Here is a 19,162-nt window from a genome sequence, read left to right as displayed (position 1 = left end):
GCCTACACCCCTGGTTCCCTGTTCTCCATCAGGTGATCAGAGCCTACCGGCTGGGGAAAGAGACTGAGAGGTAGTCAGTGCACCTCATAGTGACTGGTCAAGTGGTCATTCTGGTCGTTCCGCCCTTAGGGTCAATTTGCATATTACCCCTTTATTATATAGAATATATAGGGTGTCCCCAAAAATGAATACACGCTTTAACAGCTGATAACTCACTTAATTTTGAAAATGAACTGTATGTTAATAAACACTGACTTTTTAAAATAAACATTCAAAGTGTGCATACATTTTTTGAGACACCCTGTATATAATACTTCATATCCTATATAATAAAAGTGTAATATGCTAAGTGTCCAACTGAGCAGTTGACTGTTCGGTCGACCACTTGACCAGTCGCTATGATGTGCACTGACCACCAGGGGGCAGATGCTCCGACTGGTAGGTTAGCTTGCTGCTGGGGTCTGGCCAATGGGGACTGGGCGGGAGGGCCGGACACGCCCTGGAGCCCTCCCACGGTCCCTCCCCAGATGGCTGGCCTACCTCCTGTGGTCCCTTCCTGGCTGTCCGGCCCTCATCGGCGCTGATTGGTACTGGGTGAGATGGCCCTGATTGGCTCTGATCACTGGCCAGGCCGAGGGACCCCACCCGTGCATGAATTTGTGCACTGGGCCTCTAGTATATGTATATGTGAAATACTTAAGAATAAAATTATATGATGTTCAGGATTTTCTTCAAAATAATATTGAATGGGATGAGATGGGCTATAGATTGAAAAAATTGACATTATGTGATAGGGTTATGCAGATTTACACATTTTTGGTATCATTTCGTATATTTGAAGATTTTAAAAACTAAAAGTTAAAAAACAAACAAACACCAGAAAAGTAATATTTAATTGCAATCCTTTAATCATTGGAAAAAGTTTTGATTTATAAGAACCTATGAAATTAGTTACTACAGAAGTGAGTCAAAAAGTCTCAAACACTTATGGTTTTATGTTATGAGCTGCACATTCTCATATTTTAATTAGCTTATGTTTCTTTTTACAAAGAACTCTGTAGAGCATCATTGTGACTCTAAGGGTAATACTATAGTGGAAAAATTTATTTTCAAAAGGAGCTGACAGCAAATAAAAAGATTGCAGAAATCCTTCTGAGCAGAGCACAATCAGATTTACTGTAAGTGATACTCATTTACCAAAAGTGATTAAATTATAGCCGGAATATGCCCTGAAGTACCCACTTTAGTAGGCAGACCAGAATATAGTTAGGAAAAACAGAACATTGCACTACCTCTATGCTTTACCTTTTACAAACTACTCAGTGTTTTCATGATAGTGGAATCCACTATCTGTGTGTTCATTGCATATTTCACTGGTGCTCAGCACATAAAACTCATTGCAAAGAATAACCATGTTTTCCTTAAGAAAAATAGATCAGATTTAGTTAAAGAAAAGGTACTGTGTGTACTGTGAATTTTCTTCTATGGATATTGGAAGATAAACACAAAGGGGAATACATCAGCCACAACAGGAGTGCTAACTTTTGTTGGTAATGCATGGCTGACCTCCTCCAAGCAAATATAACATATGTTTTGGGAAAACCATGCCCTAGTGGTTATTAAAAATGTATTTTACTTCAGAAATGGAAGATATAACTACTGTTAAAATTAACTATTTAAAGTAAGAATTAAAAAAAAAATAGTTTGGCCTTTAAGTACCTAGAAAGGATTCATTAGGAATTTATGGGACCAAAGCAATAAGTAAATGTGACATCTGAGGTGTACAATGCTTGTGAAAACTACTTCACCTGCTAGATTAAGGCTATCTTTATTGCATTTGATTACAGTTAAGCAGAGTACTTCGAAACCTCATTTTACTTCAGTTTCATTTCTTCACCACGAGTTATCAACACTTGTAACAGAGCGGACAATTTGAAAGGTATGCAACTCCTGATCCCTCTGTTGATCTCTGTTGTCTGTAATAGAAATTAATGTTTTTAGGGGAGAGGAATCAGATTGTGACTAAAACGTGTGCGTGGCAAAGTGACTGTTTTTTTGTATGGCTGTCTTGCTGCTGCCAATAATAGTAGGGTGGGTTACAAGATTATGCCACCATGTCAGTCCATGCCAGTTATTTCAATAGGTTTGTGCATTCACACATGATATGCTGGTTTTTTAGATAAAATGAAAAAAATTTAGTGAAATCCTTTTTTCCCCCCAGGAAAATACTGAAGACCCCCTAATTATCTTAATACTTAAAATTAAAGAGTCCACATATTTTTAGCTGTTCGTGAGTAGGTAAAAACAGAAGTCTTTTTTACCAAAAGATACCAGAATTTCTAAGAAATTCAGTGTTTGCTGATTGTATTTGATGTGGGAAGGATTTTTTTAGTATGCTTTTCAAAGTAAATAATTTTATTTACAATGTTTTGTGGTACTATTTTATGTGGTCTATTTATCTTAAAGAGATAAGGTAGATTATTATGAACTTTTGTTATTTGCTTTGGTCACAAAGGTGTTTAGTGACTTTTTTCTCTAGAAAGGATGATTTAAACTTATAAATAACTAGAGGCCCGATGCATGAAATTCGTGCAAGAGTAGGCCTTCACAGCCGGGGTGGCTGCCTCAATCCCTCCCTCCTAGCCGCCACCAGGGCGGCTGCCTCAATACCTTGCCGCCGCCGCTGCTGACTTGATCCCGTGGCTGCAGCCCCCCACTTTGTCCGGAAGGAAGTCTGTTCAGCTGTTTGGTCTATTTGCATATTACCCTTTTATTATTATAGATTACTAATTGATTTATATGATCACAATTATGATTTTCAAGAAAATTATCTTTCATTATTTTTATATAATATCTGTGAATGCACAGTTAGTGGTTACATTACGCAATCAAAATATTTATGATGATTCATTTATCACTCCGTGTCATCTGTAAAGTTGTGAAAATGAAACAATTGGGTGAATTGTTTCCTATCTTTTCTTTCCTACCTTAAAATAGTTTTAAAATGAGAATATATTGTGAACTGATTGAGTGATGAGAGATGGTATATTGTTTTTATCATTTTACACAATGTCCTGATTTTATGTCTTTGTCATAAAGTCTCAAAGCTGGAGAAACAATGATTTTTCACTTTATAGTTTTTCTCTATTCATAAGTTCCCTTGAAAAGCTCATTCCACTTGAAATGTTTCTGCACATACCAAACAAATATTTTGATTCCCAATCAGCCATTTGTTCATCCTAGAGTAACCGCATTTCCTTCCAGATTCACAACTTTGCTAGCCGTGTAACTAGTATCAGCACACATTTTCACTCTAAAGCAGCCTGGGTTAGGAAATAAATCATATGGTCAACCTTGTCCACACCTGTTGCGTAACTAGTTCGAAAATTCTTGTTGACTTTAGAATCCTGCCCTGTATGAAATGGCTCCTATGCAGTTGCAATCTGAGCTGTTATTTGTAATGGGGTTCAGGACACACTTCCCCCAACTATGGCACCTTGGTATATTGAATATTTTAAGCTGAAGGAATTTGAGGAAACAGCAGAAGCAGAAAGGTCACTTTGACCTTTCCCCCTCCACCTCCCCTTAAAATACTAAGTTAGAAATTCCTCAGGTCAGAGGTGCTCTTCCTTCCTATTCCTCTGGGAATGGAGCATTGTTATCTCTGAAGACAAAAGGATGCTAAGAAGAATCCTAGCAAAGGCCTTGCTAACTTACCCCAGTTCACTGCCATGACTGCGTGGTGTCTAATCTCACACATTTCTGCAAGACTTCCCACTCTCCACAGACCTGGCACAAACAGACGCAGCTCTGTTTCTTTGGGTCTTCATTTCCTTATGAAGGCTCCCATGTCACATAGAACTTATATTAAATACCTTTGCATGCTTTTCTCCTGTCAATTCGTCCTTGTCAGTTTAATTTTCAGACCCAGTCAGGGGCTCTAAGGAGGTTGAGGAACACGTTTTCCTCTCCTACTTTTGTGGTGCCTTTTCTATGAATGTCAAGAATAACATAAAAAAAGGCTGAAAATTAAAAGGGCTTTAAATAAGCTATGTTTTTTCTCTCAGATTAGAAAATATGAATCATAAACCATTATGTAAAATATTTGTATTTTTTTAATTATGGAAAAAGTAGCATAAATGAGTTGTAAAAATACATTTAGGTAATAATACATTTGATACATAAGTATATGGACAGGGGTTTCTCAAAAATCAAAGTACATTCACCTGACAAATATTTCAGCAAGTATTTGTTCTGAAGCAATCTGTTCAGTAATGTCATTGATGCAAAATGTTAAAAGTATAGAGAATTCAAAGTATTACAATGTCTTTATTATGTAAATTATATTGGAAAGGTAACATTATGCATATATATATTTTAAATGGGCCAAGAATAGCACCTTAATTGATCAATGGGGAAATCAGCTTATGACATTTAGATTCACCCATGACCTTATGTAAAAAAGGGATTGTTTTCTGTGCACTTTTTTAAGGACATCGGATTGGCATCAATTATCTCTAGGGAAATGGAAAATACTGAACTGACACTTTAAAGGGTAAAGAGCCTTTTAGACACCTCTAAAGTGTGTTTCAGTAAACCACGCAGATTGATGCAATAGTATCCTGAATATAACTTTCAGAATGAAATATGGATAATAATTAGGTAAAATGTTATTTTGAGATTTTTATTCCCAAATGCTTCATTGCTTTCGTATTCTAAATTCCAGTGCCCTTGTAGGTCCAATTAAGATGCTTAATTGAAGAATTCCAAGTAAGCACAGTGCCCTGACACCCAGAGGGGATTGTGCCTGGTAATGATAGTTCTGAATTGGACAGAAAGAATACTCACAAATGTTAGCAGAGGAACATACATTTCATAATGCGACATTTATTCTCTAAGCACAAAGAAAACCAAGTCTGAGAATTAGGGGTACTATGGTAACCTAGAGTGCCCTGTCTATCTAGTTTTAAGCTATCCAACCCTAAATTCTTTTCTTTATGATTCCTTCATGCTTAAGTAATAGGTAAAAGTACAACTAGCAGTAGCAAATTTTAATCTGTTAACATTATTTTCTGGTCAGTACCTGTAACTTTGTTTGAAATGCAGAATGAGGCAAGCCATTCTATGACTGCCAGGCACTCCTTCCAAAGTAGATCCATTAGAACAATCAATGCTGTAGTTTGACTTAGGGCACTAGAGAGAGAATGGCATACATGCATTTGACTTTAATATGCACATTAACATCCAATTATACATGGCCTTATGTTGAACCAGTGCCTTGTCATCATGCACTTCAACTTATGTAGAGACATTTTTGTTGTTTTCAGTGTTTTTGTTAGATGCATGTGGAGGCAGCTGTTTTCTGCACTGTAATGAATACACAAAACAGCAGAAAGTGAATAACTTGTGTGGTATTTACATTTCTCTATAAATTGTATGGCAATGATTGTGTTGTGTTTTTAACATTTCTCTGTTATAAATTATATTTAAAAGTTACTTGTGAGTCATTCCAAAAATAGGAAGAGTATCATTTAATAGAGTATCATTAATCTTAAGAAAAGTTGAGATATCTATCCATGATATATGATAATGATATAGATAATAAAATATAGAGTCTGATGTTATTTTAATAATATTTTTAAGGTATAATTGTCTGTGGGCTTTGTCAAATGTAGGATGAGAAACACAATCTATTTTCCCTTGAAACAAATGGGAGGCTAAAATTGGATATAGGAGTTTTCTTTCTATTTTAATCTAAACAATTTTATTTCAGTATTTCCTTTTTGTGAATAGAAAATAATTGTGAATCATTATTTTCTTGTTTCTATTATCCTGTTCTCCTTGTTTAAAACCATTGCCTTCTGTGTTTGAAGGTCATTCTTTTTTCTATTCATTGGCATGCTAACCCTGTACTCAGACCAACTTCTCTAATTTCCATACATTAATTTCTCTGGAAGTGGCACCCATATTGTTAACACTCCTCTCACTGACCCAGCAAGTATTGGTAGACCTTAGTCTCTGTCACATATTCTGCATATACAATTAGAGCCCTCACTCATGGCACAAAAGGAAACACTAATGGTCAGATATCTCTGATTATTGCAGCTTTTCAGGTTTATTTGTCTCTGATTTAGCATTTCACTACCATATATTTCATTTAAAGAAATACTTCTTACATTTAAGTATTCTATATTTGTAAAGAAGTTCAAATAAATTGCTCCTTATTCTATGTACCTCTAGAGAGCCAAAAGCTAGAGAAACAATTATCATGCTTTTCAAGCCAGTTTATTTCATGTCTTTTTGCTTAATTATATAAAGAATTGAAACGTGATCTTTTCTTCTTAGAGGTGATATTTTGTATGTCTTTAAAATATATAACTAAGAGAAAAATACTAAGCATATTGCTTCACCACAGGTCAAATACTTCATGCTGGCCAAGCCACTTTCTTTGACGTAGGTCTCTGTCTGCTGTTTGCTCTGTTTGAGAGAACTGGCATGAGGTATAGTTTTGCTTCCAATAGGTGTTAAGACAGAAATTTTCAAAACTGCTGTGTTCTTTGTGGGACACAGCTTTCAAAATTTGTTTCGGTCTTTCTTTCTGCCTTTCCTGTTGAAAACTGGATCCTCAAAAGTCAAGCCTCCCTGTAGCCTCCTAACTTTTACATTATTGGTGTTTAGTTAATAACTGCTGTCAGGTGTTACCAAAGCTACTGAGAACAAAGTTGGTGAAACAGAATATAGAAAATTATGAAAAAACTAAAATAAAGGGAGTGCTAGGAGCATGGTGTACAGCAAATAAGAACCTTTCATCTCCAAGAAATTGTTTTAGCTTGCAGTTTAGCTGATTTGGGTACTAGAAAACATGATAGGATGCCTCTATTTTCATTGAGAGTAAAGAATGTTTATTGAACATGTTCTTTTTTTGTATGAAGTTGTATCTTATATGTCCTTATCAGAGACAGCAAAATTTAATACATCTTTCCATTTTAGCATAAGTTTCAGTCCACTGAAGTATTAATTTGTCATCTGATAGGAGTAGGAAAACCTTCCAGGTGTTATCTTATGAGTAAAGCATCACTATAGACAATTTGTTTTGCCTCTTACACTATATATTCTCAAAGTTCAGATAAAGTATAAACTTCTGGGTGAAACAAATCCTGTTCATGTGGAATATTTTATATTTGTCAGGCAGTTAAATCTGAATTGATTTGTGCCCTGTGTAATACCACAATGCCACAAGTTTATTGTTTTAATGGTTATACCCATAAAAAGTGTGTGTGTGTGTGTGTGTGTGTGTGTGTGTGTGTGTGATATATGTTTGTGTGCCTATTGAGTTTGATGAGTAAATACTGTTTATAAGATACTTCAATTGATATGATGTTGGGAATGTCTTTGTGTATAATTTTTTTCAGTATATAATGGCTATTTACATCTAAATTTTACATTGTAAAATATTTTTACATTTAAATATAAATTAAATGAAGAATAACAAGTAAATTTCCATTTAGAGCAAATTGCCTATAAAACTTCATTTTAATATTTTGATGGTCACCAGATGGGAGGAGGATTGGGGGAATGGGTGAAAAAGGTGAAGGGATTAGGAGGTTAAAATTGGTGGTTACAGAACAGTCATGGGAGTTTTGGCCAGGCAGCTCAGTTGGTCAGAGCATCACCCCAGTAAGCCAAGCTTGTGGGTTCTATCCCTGGTCAGGGGCACATACAAAAAACAACCAATGGATGCATACATAAGTGAAACAACAAATTGATATGTCTCTTTCTAATTACTAATACACATAGAAAATAATAGTCATGGGGATGTAAAGTACAGCATAGGGAATATAGTCAATAATATTCTAATAACTATGTTTAGTGTCAGATGGGTGCAAGATTTATCTGGATGATCACTTACTACGTTATGCAATGTCTAATCATTGGGGCGTACAACTAAAACTAATATAATAATTCATGTCAACTGTAATTGAAAAATAAAAATGATTTTAAAATGCAGAAAAAGCTTTCTTTTAGACAAGGCTTTGCTCTAATTTGCTTTAAGCATCCTTTCTAAAACTGTGGATTGATATTAACAAATAAATTCCCAGAATTTGAATTGAAGTACTATATTGAATGCACCACTTGTGCCAGGAAAAAAAAGACAAGCAAACATTATATGGTACTGTATATAATGCACAATCAATTGCATGGTTATTTACTTTTTTATTTTTAGAAAGTGCTAAATTTCTTATAAAAAATAAATATATATATTTTTATTGAAATGGTTGTAAGTAAAACAAACAGTTAGCTTGACCTTAACAACTTTAACTTCTGTATTAACTTGGTACATACTTGAGAATTATAGGCACAGCTGAGTAAATTACAGGAGGAATAATTATAAAAACAAGAACAACAGGTGACGATTTGGTCAGACTGCCAAAATCCTTGATTATTAATTTATTTATCTACCCTTTTCCATTTTTCAGTTTTCCTCTTGATATTGGATACTGTGCTCATTCCCTATTGCTTATTTTAATGAATACTTGACTATATGAAATATTGGTTCACTTCAAGGGAATTCCCCCTTGGTTTCAAAAAGAGAATGCAGAAGCCATTTTAGAGCTTAATTAGAGAGAATTGGGACCTCTATGCTTGTTCAATCAATTTTATCACAAGTAAAATCATTTTAACTATTCCCTTTGTCTATACAATCATTTGCAACCCAGCAGAAAAATTCCATTCCCTCCCCAGTAAGTTTAACCAAGCAGGACAGTCAGTTGGAGTGAGGTCACACTGGAAAATGTTTTTAAAGGGCTTTCTAAACCCTTTAAAAATTTAAGTTAAGTTTTAATGAGCATTGCAGAAGAGTTAGACCCCCAGGGGGCAAATCAATTTTGAGTGTTACACTGCCTGTTCCTGTTAGCCTCTGAAGTACCACCTTAACTTACTCCTTGGTGGTTATGTTCAGCCAGATATTTAGGATGAAAGAATGCAAATATACAGCCTGTGAATTTCTCCCTCACCCAGGGATCACCCAATCATTCAGCCATTTTATTTTTTTCAAGTGGTGAGAGGGATGGAATGGGTAAAACAAAGTGTTGGCTATTTCAGCACTAAGAGAAGTGTGAGGTTTAAGGTGGGCTGTGGAGGGTTTGGGAGTCTGCATTGGAATATGCTTAGTGATTTTTTTGTCCCATGGGTCTAGATCAGCTCCTGGAACACAGTAAGTTTAAAATTCACTCTGGGATCCACTGTGGTGTAACGTGACTACTGAAGGCTGAAAGAAAGCTGCCTAATGAAGTTCAGAGCCCATGCTTACTTTTACTTTTTCTCTCATATGTGTGTTGTTAAAGGGATTTTTAGACTCAGAATGCCAGAGATGTAGGATTCACCCATACACCATGGCACAATTGCTTCTTCTTTAAATATTAACTCAAAGAAACTGACACACTCATCTCCTACCATGGCATTATGCTCCGGAGTGTGCTTCTCTGGTAAGATTTACTACATTCTGCTCTCTCGCTGCAGTAAGGACATTATATATTAACTAGTAGCCCATTTGCAGGAAGAATCCTGCAAGCGACCACTGCATCCGCGTGCACTGCCCCTGCCGCCCGCCCCACTCCGCCCTGCTCCGCCCCACCTGGGCTTTCCCTCTGGCAGCCACCTTGCTTTCCGCTTTTCCTCCCTCTTCCTTCTAAGTTGTCTTCAGTCTTCACTCCTCCCTCCCTCAGTGTATGCAAATTAACCGCCATCTTTGTTGGGAAATTTGCATACTCAGCCTGATTGGCTGGTGGGCGTGGCTTTGGGTGGTGGGCGTGGGTTGGGCGAAGCAAAGGTGTGGTCAATTTGCATATTACTATTTTATTAGGTAGGAAGATTAATTGAGAATATAATTTTCTTCCTCTAAGCTGCCATGAAGTAGGTCTGTAGATTCAGTACAGCTCAACATTATGGCAGCTTAGCCCTGTGAAAGAAAATTCTTGAGGCTAGATGTGTATATGTCCTTCAGTCCATCTGTGAATAAATACATGCTAACTAATGCACTGTATTGAGCTTTGTTCTAGAAGATATTTTATTGCTACATGTACTTATTATCTTTATAAATTTTGCTCAAAAGTCATCTTCCCAATGAGGCCTGCATGACCATACTATTTAAATTTGCAACATGTGTCACACCCCACTTTTTATTTTCTGGCCCTACTCTATTTTTTCCCCCATGGAATTTCTTAACGCCCAACACACTATATCCTTTTTCTAATTAGTTCTATCTTTCCTTTCCAAAATGCAGGCTGGCCATGGGCAGGAACTTTTACTTGTTTTGTTCACTTATATATCCCAAATAACTAAAAGAGAAGCTAACATAGAGAGAGAACAAATAAGTGTTATATTCTGTGAGTATATTTAGTAAATATTAATAAAAATATAGGTTTAGATACATAAATATATATAAACCAATATAAAGTGAGCTCATGTAATATGTATTCCTTTCTTTTAAGAGCTGCATTTCACACATGGTTTAATATTTACATCAAACCTATAAGGAGATATTCCCATTTTATTGGAGAGGAAACAGAGAGATTAAATAACTTGTTTGAGGTCATGTGGTTTACTAGTAAATATAGTTACTTTTAAAAAACTATTGAAAGTAATATTGTTTTTTACCTAATTTGACTATCAATGGAAAGCATTGGTAATCTTGGAGAGTTATATAGTGGGTATATAGCACAAGACAATCTGTGTTTAAGATCAAGAAAAAAAAAATCAAGGGAAAATTATCATATTACTCTGAGATAGCAACAGTTTATTTAAATAAACAACACTGTGCATCAAACTTTAAGACAATTAAGTAGATATTTTTTTCAATTTACCTTTATTGTTGAAAGTATTACCAATGTCCCCTTTTTTCCCATTGACCTCCTACACTCCACCCACCCCTCCCAGGCCTTCATCATTATATTAAGACAATTAAGTAGATCTTATTAATGTTTAAAATTACTCTCTTTACCTCCTTTCAAAATTATTATGCACCCCTCCCCCATTGCCATCAGGCCCTGGCATGTGACTTGCAGTTCTCTTCCTGCCCTTTTGAATTCGGGCATTGATATGTGGTATGTTTATGATGATTAGATGTCATGACTAATTAAAAGTTTTAAGAACCAGCATGTGAGTTGCCCAACTCTCACTTTTTCCTGGAACAAAAGGCAGTAATACCTTAAACAGAGGCCGAGTCCTGAAGTGAATACTGTAGAGCAGAGCAGGAGCTGACCAGCAATGGATGTAGAGAAATAAACTTTATTGTAAACCACTTAGATTTTCAGGTTATGCTGTCAATAGCTTGTATTCTTTATTGTGCTTCCAAACTGGAGAATGAATCCAATCAAAAAATCTAAAAGAAATTACACCCTCATTCTAAACATTTAAAATAATTCACCCAGAAAATTGGCTATGGTTTTATTGTTTATATTTCTTATACTTGCAAGCAATTTCTTATGAAGCAGCTACAAAATGTTTATAAAATAGCTAAATATAAGAATAAGATGCCAGTCATCCTTAGTGTTGCTTAGCACCAGAAGTCTAAGGATTAACTAAAGGTCAAAGTCAAATAAATTCTAAGGAGCCAACAGATTTAAATTCAGCTTTGACTTTTGGCCAGTAATTGGACTCCATTTTTTACTTTGGAGTCAGAGATTATTCCCTCTACTGTGGATGAACTGAAATAACCAAAGCAAATTGAAATATAAAAGAGCAAGTTTCTAAGCAATAAGAATTCATGTGGAAATGAAGATTTAACCACACTAATGTGATTACACATATTATTCCAGGCCCTCTCTCAGACATATCAAGGATAAATAGTGTGGAAAGTATAAAGAATATGCACACTGGGGTCAGATACAAAGGGGCCTAAATTTGACTTGACCTCAAATACTGTACAATGATAAATAATAGTCTTTGTTTTGAAAATTCAGGTGTTTGAATAGCTCCACCCTCCAGCTCACTTTCACTTCTTTAATTTCACCTCACATATTTACACATTTGTTGGCATATCTCTGCCAAACTGGAATAATCCGTGTCAACCATGCAGTCCAAACTATAACACATTTTGCATAATGAGGACACGGCTGGCAGAGTGGATTGCTTCCGTGTACTCTGAGCATATGGCTTAGAGAAGGCCAGAGGAGCTCTGGTCAGGAGACTTGATTCCAATTAGAAGAGATGTATTAGAGTCCATAGTCCTGTGAAGAAAAATACTGTTTTATAAATATAAGCTTCATTAAGCATCTGTCTACACAACTTACTGAGGTTTTTCAAGTTTAAGGTAAGAAAAGCAATGAGGGATTATGCTTCAGTTGAATATCAAAATTTATTTTGACTAAAAGCAGAACTACAAAGCGAAATGAAATATGAACCTCTTTCATGCACCTCTTATGACTGACAACCTGAAGGGTGATGTCAGTAGCCACTTGGGCATTTAGGTTACCAAATCACTAACAGGCTAATAGTTTCCCCCTTTGTCTAATGCGACATTTGGAGAGCTCTGTCCTCTTGCTGGAGATATTCTAACAATAAGGATTACATTCCTATTCTGATTTATTGTGTTCCCCAAGAATGGGCAAGGGCTAGGAGGGACAGGGATGTGCACAATGCACATAGGGCCTATGGGATTCAGGCTGTTTTAGTCCAACACAGAGTCAGGTGGCTCCTTGCATTACATCTTTTATCCCAGGCATTATTGGCTGCCTTTAGGCTGCTGGATACTTTTTAGGCAAACTTTTCGCTTAGTGTGAGAACTAGGTATTCTAGTTCTGTCAGCTGCTTCCAAAGGCTTTCCCTTGTTGGTCTTGAACTTCTAGCATTCTTAGCTGAAAACTATTCCAAGGAACTACAGGTCAATAATCACTGGTGGCCTCTGGGGAGAAGTAGAGAGTAAAAATCTTGTGGGTAAACTCTTCCCCTCTCTCCTCAATCAGTTGCTTTGTTCAGTTCTCCCACCTAGAGGACCGCTTGGGAGACTATATTGCTGAGCACTATCTGTGGGCAGCAGCCCCTTAGGAAGCCCTTTTGGATCTCCTAGGATTGCCAGGTGCATGAGATTGTTGTATTCCTTCCACAGCCTGCTAATTTCAGGTGATTTCTAAATCTGCATTAGTGGATATTGAATATGGGAGTAAGTTGCTCCCTTCTGTTTAGGGACTCCCTGTAGAGATATAAGATCTAGAAGTATGTGGCCTTATGCACAGAACGTGGTGTGTCCTCAAGGAATGGCCCTGAGTTTCCTACAGCTTGAGGAGCCATCCATGTGTTCCAGAGATTTTCCAGATCCTCCCAGTTATCCATCCAGACCTATCATGGTGTTTATCATTTTGAGCTGAATCAATAGGCACACTTGCCTTCTGACTTCTGGTTTGTCCATGTAAGGCACTGACAGGAGATTGAAGGGTGAAAGGTGAGTGAGGCCGGGACATTGATTCTACACGTCCAACCCTGCCGTATTCCTGTACAATGTCTGCGCCTTCAGGCCCAAAGGGTGCAGTGGCTCTCCATGTGGCAAGCCCTGGTATTCTGCACCATCCCTTCTTGGTTTACCTTAACACTTCCCACACATTGGAAATATCCCTTTAGGTAAACTCTCCATCACTCCTTTTGTGTGCTATCTCTTTCTTTCCATGACTTTGGCTGATACAAGGGCATTTTGTAATTGAATGATTGCAATTGTGAATAACTGACCCAACCCAATTAAGTATCTCCACTGTGTGGTGCATTTTATTTATTTATTTATTTATTTATTTTATTGAGGTATTATATGTGTACATCTCTTACCATTACCCTCACCCACCCCACACCCATTCATGCCCTCACCCCCCAGGTGTGGTGCATTTTAATATGTTGTTTTCTACAACTTGTAGGTGTAATCGATTAAAGTTGTCTTTCACTAACTTTTACTCTATAGTTGTGTTCTTAGTTTCCAAAGATAAAGCATCTCCCTTCACTTACTACATAGTTTTCTGATTTTGGTTTTGTATGTTCCTCAATTTGGAATCCAACCAGGTAGTGGCACTAATATTCTATCCAAGTTGAGCACATGCAACTCTTTATCTTCAGGAGGTTGTGGGGGGTGATTAGAGTGTTGGAAGGGGCAGCTAGTTCTCTAATTGATTTTGTAACTCTGAGCAAGATTTTTAACATCTCTAGAATTTAATCTCCACTTATGTGAAGTGAGGGAGCTGGTCCCAACAAGAGCTTCTTTCCCTGGCTACAGTTTTATTCGGATATCCAACCTCATCTATATGCCAGGCAATCAGGAGATTGCTTATGGTGTGTTAAAATTTAGAGCAACTTAATGAAGAATGGTTCTAGGAAGAGTTATTTTTGCTCCTGATATTCCCAGATTATTTAACCTGTACATGGATGATCTTTAGGCCTGGAGTATAGTCCTCTGAAAATGTATGCTAAAAAACTGTACATGTTTTTCTTGGGTTAGTGTCTATACCTTTCACCATATTATCAAGGACTAATGATTTCTTTTTTAATAAAAAAAAAAATAAGGACCACTGTCCTTTTCCTTTTCCTCACTCTTACTCCTTGAAGACCTGAAGGTGTTAAGTTACAGGCTGCCAAATAGATAATTTATATATAATCTACTGCCTCATAAATGCATTTCTCATGTATCATGAGCCATCTTCTTTTCACAGGTTTTCACATTTCTTTAGGTTCTACTGATGGATTTTCAGATCAACCTTTAACTCAAAGATATGAGAAAGAGGCTTGTTTTCTATAGGCTTTCTCTTTAGCTATAAACAGCAGGCACATTCAAGGTCTCTGTTAGGATAAAGAGAAGAAGCAGATTTCTCTCACAGAGAAAATCAGATTAGGAGCATTTATTTTAAAGTGAAATGTCTATGTTCTGTTTTTTTTTTTCACAGTATTTTTCTTCTCTGAAGCACTAACCTATCATAAGGAATTTTCATTGAAGTTTCTGTCTCTATCACAGTACTCTATCAAGCCTTCATGTTTTTTTTTTTTGTTGTTTTTTTTTTTCATGGAGTTTTTCCCCTCTTGTTTCTCCTTATAAAAGGCATCAGGTCACATCCCCATGATAATAACATGTCAGGATTTTCATACAGGATCATGCTCTGGAGGGGGTAGAAAATCACTTTGCCTATGGGTAATGTTTATATCTCCAAAATATCTTCATCTCTCTTCTACATACTTTAATCCAGATTCCATCTTCAATGTAAACCCAAAACACTTTTGTTAGTTTAGCCAATGATTGTGTATCTATCTCTCTACTTACCGTTTTATCCATCTGCCAATCATATATTTTTTATATCTCCTTTTTAAAAAAATTATCTTTATTGTTGAAAATATTACAGATGCGCCCTCTTTTTCTATCTTTCTCCATTTGTCATCTACTTTTCTATATATCCATTTATAAATTTCTGTCTCTATTTATAAACACATAGAATTTTGAGACAGTGTTCTAAGTACTTAACAAGAATTAACTCATACATTATGAATTACCTTTTTTTATCCTCAAAACCTAAAATCCTCAAGCTTTTTTGTCAGAGACCATTTATACTCTTATTAAAGATCTCAAAGTGCTGTAGACTTTTCCTATTAATGTTTTTCATATTTAAAAATGAAACAGTTTAAATATTTATTTGTTTAGCAACAACAATGATAAAGTCATTGCAACCTAACGTATTTTTAATGAAAATTAAGCAATTTTTCACCACAAACACAACATAGTGAAAAGAGGAGAATTGTTTTATATTTGTCAAGACTTTTTAATGCTTGATTTAATAGAATCAGCTAAACTCTATATTTTCTTTTGCATTCGGTCTGTTGTGATGTAATGTTTTCAATGAAGCATATGAAAAATTCTAGCCTCATTTAGATATCTATTTGAAAAATCGGTGCTCACTTCAGCTGCACATACACTAAAATTGGAACAATACAGAGAAGATTAGCATGGCACCTGTGCAAGGATGACATGCAAATTAGTGAAATGTTCCATATTTAAAATAAAAAAAGAAAAACGGAAGACTATATTAATAACCTAAAGGTTATTTCAATGTTGAGTCTGAAATTATATCAATACATTTTTCATAGTCTGTTACATTTGAATCCACTGGAATATTTTGCACATTGAATGGATACTCTTAACCATGTAGAATTTTGGAACATCATGCATTTGAAAACTATTGGTTCACTGAGATATGTGGGTCTTGTCAGTGTTTACACATTTCATTTTATAATATTAAAGATCAAAATGTAATACAATTAATATTTCTTACATTTCATTTGATGGCATTATTAAATGAAATTGGCTTTTCTAAAACTTCAAGTGTATTGTAGAGAAAAATACAATGAAGATTTATTTTAGTGCTACTACCTTGGCTTGTGCAAGTCAACACAATGAAAAAAGAAAAAAAAAAGGTTTTAATATTATTACGAAAGTAGTTTTGATCTCAGAAATCTTCTGAAGGGTCCCTGGAATCCACTCCTGTCCACAGAGCACACTTTGCTAAGCGGTTTTTAAAACAGCCCTTTGAGTAAGATTATCACTTTCCCCATTTTACAAATGAGAAAACCAAGGCAAAGACAGTTTAGATGGCTTACTTTAGGACCAAGTAGTAAGTGAAGGAGGTGGGACTCTACCTGGGGAAATCTGCTATTAAATCCATGCCCCAACCCTCCATTTTAATAACTCAAATATCATTTTTCAGCCCTTGCCTTATTTGACCTATGTCATTTGTCTTCACTGTAGTTTCCTCTCCCAACTACTTTCTTACCTCAGCTTCCACAGCATCATCCTCTCCTAGTTGTCCTGTACCACGTAGGCAACTTCTTTTTTCAGCCTCTTTTGCAGTTTCATTCTCCTGTGCCATCTATTTTCAAACCTTAAGGTTTCATCTTTTCTCTCCTATCTTCCTCAGTTTAAACTCTCTCTAGGCAATATCCGTGGGCATGCTTCAATTACCATTGATATGCATATGACTCAAAGATTTATATCTCCAACTCTGACTCTCATCTGTGAAACACTTTTTATGTTTAACTCATTTTACGTGATTTTTTCTCTCAAACGCATTCTAAACTCCATAGAATTAAGTGAAACTAGACCTCCTCTTCCTACTCTTGACCGCAGCCTAAAGCTGTTTCTTTTCTGTCTCCTTTTTTAATGAATGTTATTACCACCTATCCAGTTATAAGACAGGAGCCTAGGAGGTATCCTTGTTACTTTTTTTATTCCTTTCCACTACTTCCCACCAGCTTTAATACCCTCACTCTCGACTAAGTGCCATTATACATTATGTGGCTGCTACTGTAGTCCCCCTCCTATCAATTCCCCTCCACTGTTCAGGCAGAGAATCAAACAAGCTCAAAGCTGTTTCCTTTCTGCTAACAAATGTCAGGGACTCTTCATTGCCTTTTGGGTAAAGCCCATTATGAAAGATGGCATATGATAGGATGACCATAGGTCTCCAGTTACTTGGTAACTGGCAACTCAACTATGCCTGTTGTTAGTAGTAGGAACCCCTTGCACTTTCAAAACTGCCTTGGTGTGGGTGAACAATCCACGGGGCCACCTTCCCTATAGAGGTACTGTATGGTCAGGTCCCTGACCTAATTTGGTACAAAACCCTCCTTTACACTGAACCTCACCATAAACACCTTTTTTGAAGTCCACGAGCTACAAGCATTTTAAATACTCATCTTTTATGATTTGTTAAAGATTTCATCCCAGTCTTCACATTTTTGGCTAGGTTTCCAAGTTCTACCTGATTCAGCCCCATAATACCGTAAACACTCTCTTTTGAAGTTTTTGTCTCATGTGTAGTAGATGGTTTGTGATATATTTCCATATCCCATTTTTGGAATATTACTAAAAGCATCATGGGGGCAACACGTATATCCCTTTAGCTCTCTGTTATATCCTCACTGTCTTTCATATAGTAAGTGCCTCATATAGTAATTCAGATTTTTTTGCTAGCCTCTGAGAAAAAAACTAATACTTAACTCTCCTTAGACACTCTTTTAAAATGCAAATATGAATAGCATTAGGCAATGTTAGATCTCCTTTTTCTGAGTTAGTTCATCAGATAATTTTTCCTCTCCATAGGAAAGACCAAGGGGATAAAGTGGGAGTGAGCAAAGGAAAAATCACTAGAGAATAGGAATGTGGCTGGAGTTAAGCATGTATATGCCCACATGCGTGTGTGTGTGTGTGTGTGTGTGTGTGTGTGTGTGTGTGTGTGTGTGTCGTTGGGAGTGGGAAGAAACTGATGGAAGGAGATTATCTTTCTCTATTTGACTTCTGCCTTGCAGCTGTATGGGTAAAACCTCGTGAGACACAGACACCCATGCAATTTTATAGTTTAACCACAGGAGAAAAATATGTTGATATCGGGAAGAAATGGGCCTTATTTTTCCAGGGTTCATTCTTGGCTCATTTGTCCCTCCCGCTCTGTGGCATTTGTTGCAGCTCACTGAAGGCGAGATGAGGGAAAATGGCACAGTAGTGTGCCAAGTAGAGAGAGGAGTTGGAGGGGTCACTGTCGCTTTGTTTAATGAGCACATGGAGGACTCAACCTCTGCCCCCAAGTCATCAGAATTTTCTAGAAGTTCAATATTGATATAATACCCTGAGTCATGGGTAATCTGATAATGACCTTGGTTATAAATGCCTTGAAGAAAGCTTCCTTAAAAGGGGTCACTCTAGGATCATGCTCAATTTGATAAATGTTCTCACATATTTTAGTGCATTGTTTGCCAGTGGATTGAAAAGTATAAACTCTGATTCTAATGACAAGGACATTTTTTAGCTAAAATTATGAAAACATCAAATGACCTCTGATCTCTAGAGAGCAGGAGACACTTCATATTGTTTTGCTGACCCACAAAGTTGCCCAGGACTCCTCTAATTACATGATTCAAAGCTCCTCCTAAGCATCTCTGCTTCCACCTTGAAGGCAGATGATGTAATAACCAGAAGTCAAAGCATCTGAGAATATATGGAAGGTGTCTGGTATTTAATTTATGTAGCTCTAAGGCGTGGTATGTAATCTATTCCCTTGAAAGGTACCAGGCACATTTGAAATATGGTTTTGTGTTGTGCCTTTTCTGTAACTTTATGGTAGTTTTTGTTTAGCACCATGTAGAAATCTTC

General features: G+C 36.4%; 1 non-coding gene and 1 pseudogene across 1 annotated transcript; one reads left to right on the top strand and one right to left on the bottom strand.

The window, feature by feature from the left end:
• Window positions 1-16,883, bottom strand: part of LOC103288799 (dematin-like) — a 62,301-nt pseudogene extending 45,418 nt beyond the window's left edge.
• Window positions 15,909-16,015, top strand: LOC114232621 (U6 spliceosomal RNA). The gene has a single exon (XR_003618703.2). It is a non-coding gene; the product is annotated as a U6 spliceosomal RNA (small nuclear RNA).
• Window positions 16,884-19,162: the final 2,279 nt, after the last annotated feature.

The sequence above is a fragment of the Eptesicus fuscus genome, chromosome 4 (genome assembly GCF_027574615.1).
Source record: "Eptesicus fuscus isolate TK198812 chromosome 4, DD_ASM_mEF_20220401, whole genome shotgun sequence".
NCBI lineage: Eukaryota > Metazoa > Chordata > Mammalia > Chiroptera > Vespertilionidae > Eptesicus > Eptesicus fuscus.
This window is presented reverse-complemented; position numbering and strand designations above follow the sequence as displayed.